Below are 8,352 nucleotides of genomic sequence, written 5' to 3'. Positions count from 1 at the left end.
TTCGAGCAGATCTGCTGGGTGAAGAAAAGGTGAGGAAACAAACCATTCAGTTAATCTGTCCGTTCGACAGTCAGCCAGTCAAACACAGGACTGCATGTCGCAAATGCATTTCACATGAGGGATCCATTCAGGTTTGCTGCCATTTACTCTAAGACTGAGGGTCTCATTGGGGAAACTGAGCGCTTTAAAAACCAAGGGGAAAGGGATAAATCATGGGCGCTAACGTATACCTGACCTTGTAATTCACTTCAATGGCCTCGCGAACAATGACACCATTCACTGGTGGCAAAATATCGCAAGCTACTAAAGCTCAGGAAGAAGGTATAATTTCAACCATTTAAGGTCACCTAGGGCTGTTCTCTGAAAGGAAAACACTTGTACTTTAACTGTACCAACTGGCATACAGTATGTATATACAGTACATACGATGTAAAATATACATTTGATAAAATATAAAGTGAAATATACTGTACATTGTACATGCAATCATTATTACATGCAGTTTATTGCATTTGTTTGTTTTTTTACCGGATAAATGAAACCACATTTAATGGTCCTGGAAGAAGTCAATAAAATTTCTAAAATTATCCCCAGAGAAAGTGTTTGGTTAGACATAATAAGCACACACAATGTCAGTGGAAATTATTTGGCTGATTTATAAGTACATTATGTCCAACTGAATGTGGTACCAAATAAATATAATAAGTATGACTGCCAATATAATCAAAATGGCAAGAGAACAGAGTATTTCTATTTCAGAGTTTTTCTATATGTGATTCAACACAGAACATTACAATAATTATTAGCAATGAAAACAAGATTAAAAAGTGTGGGACATAAACAAGTTTTTTTTTCTCATGTTTGATCTTAAACCCCTTTCAGAAGTTATTTTAATTAATTTAAAATACATTAAATGCATTAAGACATTTGTCTGAATATACAACCACATACCACATAAAGTACATAGACAATAATGAATGCACACATTTTTTTTTTCCCAGTGTCCCTTTAATAATAATGGCAATTTTGTTTTTTGTTATTCATAAGCAATCAGTGCATACTACTAATCACTGACAAACATAAACTGGACAGTCACAAACAGGATACACAGAAATTTGTTCAACAATTTTTAGTAAAAGTTATAGAAAGAGTATTAATGTTATAACTGAAAAGTAGTTTTCAAAATATAACTATGGTAATAGCATCAACTAGACACGTTGATGTGAAAATGCTCTTGAATGTTCTGAATCACTGAACAATTTCATGCCTGGTGTTCATTCCATGAAAAAAGATAATTGTTTTACCAGCTAATAATTTACAGCTTAATTTTATGAATTTATTTGGCTAAGTTAACTTGTTTCTTGCATTGCTTATTTCAGTGTAGTGTGTTCAAAATATCCAGGGTATAATTCATTTGCATGATTGCTTTAGTGATGTTGCATACACATTCACTGGTCTGGGAATATTACTCAAGTCTGGCACTCTTGTTTATGTAAATCAGAATGTACCTATGTCCCTTACAATGTAAGTATTCTATTTTAAGTTGCTCAGGATGAGAGAATCTGCTAAATAAATGCAATGTCATGCAGAATCCATCACTCATAATCCTTAAATTCTTACATAATCAGATGTCACACACGACATATGGATAAACATAAAATCATTGCATATAACAGACAATAAACATAACATTATACCATACAATAGTCAAAGCCAGTTTTAAGAATTAAAACTTTCATTAAAAATGTTTGGTAGGCAAATTATATACCTATGGGTTGAATGGTCTGTTCTCCTCATCATATAATATATTTTTATCTTATATATGAACACACTCTTAAATATGAATTCACTCTCTTCCTTGAGAGGGATAGAATTACTTGTGCCTGCGAGCATGTTTAATTAGAGTTTTCTGCTGTTGCCACTGGTTACCATGTTGTGTAGGAAACCTTTATAACAAAGAAGGAGCAGTTCCTAACGAGATGGAATTTAGGTCCCAATAATACAGCATTCTATATCAGAAGTTTTCTGTCACTCAATTTCCCATTCATCACACTTATGGAGGATGGAACAATCACTAGAGTGAAGCAAGCAGCAATATCCACAGCACAGCTAAGAAGAGAATATTTGAATGACAAATTATGAGTTTCGTTGGAAAATACCTGGTAATATCTGGGGTGGAAGATTTTCTGGCTCTATAGTGGCCTACTGTCGCCTCTGGCTTGCTCTGTGGGGGTTCAGGTTCTACAGTGGCCTACTGTCACCTCTGGCTTGCTCTGGGGGGTTCAGGCTCTATAGTGGCCTACTGCTGTCTCTGGCTTGCTCTGTGGGGGTTCAGACTCTACAGTGGCCTACTGTCGCCTCTGGCTTGCTCTGAGGGGGTTCAGGCTCTACAGGGGCCTACTGCTGTCTCTGGCTTGCTCTGTGGGGGTTCAGGCTCTATAGTGGCCCACTGCTGTCTCTGGCTTGCCCTGTGGGGATTCAGGCTCTACAGTGGCCTACTTTCGCCTCTGGCTTGCTCTGTGGGGGTTTAGGCCAGCATAAACTGTGAAGCATTTTGTGACAAATCCTTTTTAAAATGAGCTATATAAATAAAAATTTGATTGATACTCTATTTGTCTTGCAGTTGAAGGGGCCGAGGAAAGGAACAAATGATTCAGTATAAACTTCTCTTCATCTTAAGGGTTCCCTGGAGTCTGTGTCCCGCTGTTTCTGAGAGTACCTAGCCTGTGCAGTCTCTCCACTGTCTTCACTATTACCGCCTTCACCCGTCTGTAGGAACAGCACAGCACATGTATTATGTCCACATACAATCCTACAGCAAACAAAGACCTTTCAGACAGGATGTAACATCTGTGAGAGAAAGAGAGGGAGTCTGGGAGGAGAGTAGGGTGGAGAATATTAGCAAAAAGGACAAACACGCTGGGAGGTAGGGAGGACAGGGAGAGACTAATGTAGTCTGGATGAACGAGGGAGGGTGGACAATGTCAGGAGAAAGGGAGCATCAAGTGAAAAGAGAGAGAGAACAGGAAGCGGGTTTGAGCGAAAATAGGATCATAGATGTTGGAAAAAAGCAGAAGAAAAGGTGGAGGGCAAACTGGCAGGGAGGACAGAATAAGACTGAAGTAGAGAATGTAAAAAAGGTGAAAGGAGAGAGGGTAGCATCTGGATGATGAACAACAGATGTGGGTAGACTGCAGGAGAGATGGATGATGGGAGAAAATGAAGGGATGTTGAGGGAGAGTAGACAGCGAAAGCTCTTACCTCCATTGATGAAATTGGTGCAGATGGGGCCCCTGGCCCTGTCGACACCGCCCGTGCAATGGGAGGTCATTGGGGCCTCACAGTGCAGGGCCACAAGGTCAAAGGTCAAACATACAAATTTCTTCATGCTTTAGAATGAACCCACATACTGTAGGCATGGCTCGAAAACAAACCGGGCCCCTGAAACACAACAAGCACAGGGTCAGGCTGACTGGATAAGTCTCCACAATTCCCTGTGAACACTTAACGGTGATTCATATCTTAAAAAGGATTATACGAGACAATTTTTGCAGTGAACAATATCAAACCTGTTACCAAGCAGGACTTAAAATAACAACCATTACAACATTATAGAACATCTGTTCTATTATACAGAGAACAAAAATGTAATTATACTATTAAGTAATTATAATGTTAGTAATGCTACTATATTTTTTGTTTTTTATAAAAACTTATTATGGAAGGATTCCTAAAAAAACAAACAAAAGAAACAAAAAACAAAAAAACAATCACATATCACAGCACAATCACAGCAAACAAAACTCATTGAGAAAGTATAATAATCAAATGTCCCACTCACCTCTTTCTACATCACGAGAACAGCATAATCGTTGCATGGACCTGTACCATTTTGGATTTGGAGGTGAGATCACAGGGGCTTTGAGCTCTTCTGTATGGGGGACTAAGCAGAGGCACTCATCCTCACCCAATCTCACTTCCTGCGTTGGCATGCTGTCTGCTGCGTCTGGACTGGTCTTCAGCTGTAAAGCTCATCCAACCACACCTCCATCCTGCTGCTGTCCCATCTCTCTCCGCTGATCCAGCTGTCGTTCTATCCCTGTGTGGCAGGGAAGAGATAAGGAACTACCTCAGGGAAATGAAACACACATGGATGCTTCCAGACTAAATGCAGAGATGCTCAATCTCAGGGATGAAGTATGGCTGCCATCTAACATCGGACCTCAAGCAGCTTTGAATATTCCTGGAAAATCCTTTTCAATTTGACAATTTAACCCTTTGATATGTTTTTTTTAATATCTGTATTACAACTCAGTGTTCGAGAACTCCATTGCTTTCAGTTACCAGTAGTGATTGTCACATCAGCATTATAATGTTCAGTTAAGAACATTCTAATCACATATTTATGATCTTATGCCTAAAAGAGTCAAAGAAAATAATTTAAGAAACATATTGGGCAGTCATTGAGGGTGAAGGGAGGGGGGATGGAGACCACAAAGGTGGGTTGCACCTTTGAAGTTCTTCCAGCAATAACAGCAGAACTCAACCCTCACCATCCCCTTCTTTCCTTCACAGAAGAGTCTCGGCAAACGCACGAGTGAAAGCAAATAGTGCATTCTGGGAAGGAGCAGCCATTGATTCTTTAGACTCATCTGCATTTCTTCCATCCCCTCAGTAGTGTCCTAACTACTGCCAGTTGGTAAGAATCTGGTGCTATATAACAGTACAGAATGTCCATTGCCTCAGTGCTCTCCTAGGTCGTGCACTTTAATTAATTTTCAGTAGACACATCAAATGAGATGGTTTCAGCTTCAGTGATGGGGAGACGGTTTCAATTAACTTTCAGCGTGAAGGATGCAGAGCTGATTATAGTATCTGGCTGGTTTAAATAATCTTGGGTGCAGTTTACTGTGCAGTCTCACAGTGAGATTCACTGTGAACCTGTATCCACTCACACAGGCCTACTGTATACTTGTCATGTAGAACTCTAAGGGGGACGCAGTGCGAGAAAACCAAGAAACAAAGTTACAAGACTGTTCTTAACCTGGTGCCCTGCAGGGTGAAAAGAAACAGCAGCAGAAAAGCAGAAATGAAAGAAGCAGGAGGCTCCTGGGAAGAACTGGAGACACTTGCCTGACTCACAACTCTGCTTTTGGAAATTTCTGGATGATCTATGGTCCACTGGAGTAAAAATGATCCAAGTAATTACCTAAGGAATCTTATGGGGGGGTTTGACAGTCTAAATTTGGCAAGGGGAGGTGGGGAGTATACCTCACCTTCTACAAGGCAAACGACTTCCCCCCCATTTAGTGTGTTGCCTATACTGAGATACTATCCACAACACCCATCTTTGTTTAGTCTGATTTACTTCAAAAGTGTTTTCGGGCATGTCTGGGCATGCTAAAATACCAGTCTGCACCAACAGCAGTAGTTGCAACCTCTCCTTTGCTTCTGATTAAAAAAGATATGAGCAGCTATGTGTCTATGTGATCTAAACAATGCATGCAAATGTGAGTGCAACTAATAACTTTCACATTTTGCCCATGGACACAAAGGGCAGAATCCCATTCTGTTAGCACAGATGCATGCAATTTGATACATAGCATAAAAGTGCGGTGCAAAGCTAAGTAATTCTACACCTGGCATACCAACCTGAGAAGAACTGTGCACAGAACTTGTCTCTCATTTTATGTTCTGTTACTCTCAAGGCAAAGCAACCTTGCTCCACATACCTCAGCTCTGTCAACCTTGAAAGGTGTGCCACTAAATGTAGCTTGTGTGGAAATCAAAGCTTGCAAATGGAAAAGCAGTAATAAAACATATTAAATATGAGAAGCAATAAAATAAGGGATTCATGCTGAAGGTTCTTGGCAGGCTTGTTGTTCAACTTCCCCCCAACCACTGGATTACGCTACCTTAAAAAGGGTCACAATTTGTGCTCCCACACGCTTTTTCTCTTGTACAGTGTTGTTGTCAGAGGATTTCAGGTTCAGGACCTAAAGAAAACAAAGGGGGCATTCTCGTGTATTAAATCCAAATATTACCTTTTATATGGTGATCAAATGCACATGGCCTGGCATCTTTCAGAAATTATTTTCCTCCTGTAATGGTTAAAGATATTCGCAATGAAATGGGGCCCAGTGTACAATAGCTCTAAAGTATTGTTTTTTAGTCAACCAATGTCAAAGGTCAGTGTGAGTAGAGGGGGATTCTGGGACAAATCTGGTTTTGACTGTACTGAACAGCCATTCTGGTTTTGGAGATGCCTGCCTCCTCATTCCCCTGTCTTTGGCCCAAGAATCTCAAGAAGACATCCAATAATAAAATCTCACTCCCCCATAATATTTTATTGCTTTTACCGTTAAGTAAATATTATTCAATTAATTACATGAGGGTTATTAACGTTTTAATCAAAACATCTTTAATATAAATTATTTATATTCATGCTGACATGAATATGTACCAACTATGTACTGAACCTTCCAAAATTTAAAATAAACATATCTGCTACCGGAAATGTGGAAAAATGTATTCTGAAAATTGCATTTACATTAAGCTCCTTATAGAAGGTCCTGTATTTCATTAATGGTTCTCTGCTGCCCCCTTGTGATATGCTATATTTTGGTTGAAGACAACTGAGGGCTATTGAATGACAAATATGAACCCATATTATATTTGTGAGGAACCCGTTTTTAAAACCTAAATAAACAAATTCATAGGTGTTGTAAGTCCATAATAAGAGTGAGAAACATTAGTGAATAACAAGATGCTGTAACAAGGAATGGCAATGAAATAGACTGGTAATGCTACACAATACACAACATCCAATTTGACAGTATTTCCTAAATTAGGGGTTTCATGTGTTTCCAATATATATTTATCTATTCTCAAAAATGAAACATATAGTTAAATACTAGACATAAATGACGCTTTCAAGAGGATTCCCTCCACATGTACTGCGGTGATATTACTTGGTATTTTCTTTCTCCAGATGAACTGCAGGCAGCCCTTCACACCAGGGTCACTCCCATGATTCATTTCCACGGCCACGGAGGATTTAGCTTCTGAGCTGCGCGTCCACCCTCCGAACTTTCAGTGGATGCTTGCGCCCGCTAAAGATGCTTAATGCCCCTGTCGGCTTTGCGTCCGTACCACCTGGCAGAGACCGACGCAGTATTTTCAGAGTGGCACTCAAACCATGCCCCCAAACACGATCACCAGGGCAGTGTAAGATATTCAATTAAGAGGTCAGTTGGAAGATCTGTGATTTACTGTAAGACACGCTCTAGCAGCTTGGAAATGGGGCTCAGTTGGGATTGAGCTGGCACTCCAAAGGAACTGTCACTCAAGACTGTGCACTCCTTGGGCTGAATACTGACTACTAATTCCCTTCTGTACCATGGTGCGTAATCTCCTGCCCTTGCAGTCTCACCTCCTACAGCAGGATAATCCAGACAGGCCAGAGTGCAATGGGGGATTTTTCTAGTTACTGCAGTGCAAGCAGAGTTTTTAATTTTGCCTCTAATTTGGCCACCTTCCCCCACCAGCTGTTTTAGTATTGAGTGGAAAAAAAGATCAGTACTCTGACTGTGTGGCCTGTGGCAAGTTATGGGCCAGCATCTCGCCATTGAGCACAATCAGTAAACTTAAAACAAGTGTCAGATACCATTGGGTTATATTTGTCTTGTTATTTTCACAGACTAGGGGTGAGTTTTTTATTGAAATACCAGGCCAGATTGCCTTAAGATTTTGCAAGTTTCCCAATATGGGAAGGATCTGAACAATACAGAAATACACACACAGGATCGATCACAGTACCTCCCACCTTCATCTCATCCTCCTCTTCGTGTCTCTGTCACTGCTGGAAGAGGCCCTGGGGTGATGTTGGTTTTCTAAGTTGAAGCCCATCATCTGGCAGTCCCCACCTGCAGAGAATGACTCCTCATTTACCCATGAGGCTTTTTACCCATGTTACTTATGATGAATGCCACACATCCACAACTGCAAAATATTTAGTATCTTGTATGCTTGACTGTGTGTCTTTGTATGAGTGTGCATGTGCATCTGGTATGATAGTGGATGTGAGTGTATGTGTGTGCGCCGTATGCATGCAAGTTGTGTGTGCATGTGCGTGTGGTTGTGTATGCATGTATGTGTGCATGTATGTGTGTGCTTGTGTGTACTACGGATGTATGCTTGTGTGTGTGTGCATGTGTGTATGTATGTGTACACATGTTGTCTGTTCCATTTGAAGTGGATACTGGCACAACTTTAAGAGCATTCATCTTCAAAGCAACATACTGTCCCTTAAATCTTTGTATGGACAGTGGTATAATGTACAATACGCATGGA

The 8,352-nt window shown here is 40.3% G+C and overlaps 1 long non-coding RNA gene across 1 annotated transcript; it reads right to left on the bottom strand.

The window, feature by feature from the left end:
* Window positions 1-985: 985 nt before the first annotated feature.
* LOC118220101 lies at window positions 986-5,998 on the bottom strand. Its single transcript, XR_004763917.1, has 4 exons — window positions 5,916-5,998; window positions 3,842-4,099; window positions 3,262-3,441; window positions 986-2,769 (listed from the first exon to the last, which is right to left on the bottom strand). It is a non-coding gene; the product is annotated as an uncharacterized LOC118220101 (long non-coding RNA).
* Window positions 5,999-8,352: the final 2,354 nt, after the last annotated feature.

This window comes from Anguilla anguilla, chromosome 2 (genome assembly GCF_013347855.1).
Source record: "Anguilla anguilla isolate fAngAng1 chromosome 2, fAngAng1.pri, whole genome shotgun sequence".
In the NCBI taxonomy this organism is placed as follows: Eukaryota; Metazoa; Chordata; class Actinopteri; order Anguilliformes; family Anguillidae; genus Anguilla; species Anguilla anguilla.
Note: the sequence above shows the minus strand (reverse complement) of the source record. Positions and strands in the feature narration are given on the sequence as shown.